Source organism: Galeopterus variegatus, unplaced genomic scaffold (assembly GCF_000696425.1).
Source record: "Galeopterus variegatus unplaced genomic scaffold, G_variegatus-3.0.2 Scaffold1265, whole genome shotgun sequence".
Lineage (NCBI taxonomy): Eukaryota > Metazoa > Chordata > Mammalia > Dermoptera > Cynocephalidae > Galeopterus > Galeopterus variegatus.
This window is the reverse complement of record NW_007727376.1, coordinates 22,712-23,528: the sequence shown is the minus strand read 5'-3', so window position 1 is coordinate 23,528 and position 817 is coordinate 22,712. Positions and strand designations below refer to the sequence as shown.

General features: G+C 39.8%; 1 pseudogene; it reads left to right on the top strand.

Moving 5' to 3' along the window:
* The first annotated feature begins 351 nt into the window (after window positions 1–351).
* LOC103593042 overlaps window positions 352–817 on the top strand; it is a 3,628-nt pseudogene continuing 3,162 nt past the window's right edge.

The window sequence follows — 817 nt, the reverse complement described above, 5'->3', positions numbered from 1 at the left end:
TTTGCTACTTTTAGTTATTGTCCCTTAGTTAAAACAAGCTCTTGTCAGGAAATAACACTATTATCATCATATGAACCAAAAGAAAGAAAATAGACCAAGGTGATCTTAACTCCTTCAATTAGCAAGAGTAATTGAACAGTACCAGACACTTATTTACAGAGTTTCCATAGTGCATTCATTTATCAGAGAGCTAGGAGAACACTTTGGTGGAAACATCAATTAAAGAGTTTCGGTAATGGGCTACAATAATCAACCACATTGCATATTGAGAAAATAAAATAAAATTTAAAAAGTTTTTAAAAAAAGTTTAAATAGTTATGTAAAGTAGAGACATGAACTTTCTGGATTACCTTGAAGGTCCTCTCACCTCTCTCTGACTCCATCCTGGCTGAGAAGAGAGTGATCGTCATGGATGACCAAGTCACCATCGCAGAGCTGGACATGCAGCTTGTGGCTGGCTTATCTCTTTCCCTGCAGCCAAACAGAGCAGACAAAAGGGCCATTGTCTCAACAGCAGCTTCCCAGGATGTTCTTCAAGCCCTACCACAAGTAATATTCCCAGAGGCCTATGTCCCATGTCAGTTGAGACAACTTATTTCTTACACTTTTCACATCCTGCAGATCAGTAGAGCACTCATAGCTGGGCCTGGTGATTCTTGAAGCTCCTTCGGCTTCTTATCCAGGCTATTCTGTCTCTGGGAAAATGACTCAGAGGCTTGGATTCTTTTTTCCTTCTGCTTGCTTTTACACACTGATCACATGTTCAAATGCCATTTGATTTACAAAGGGCTTATCTATGGTGGACAGAGATGTTGCT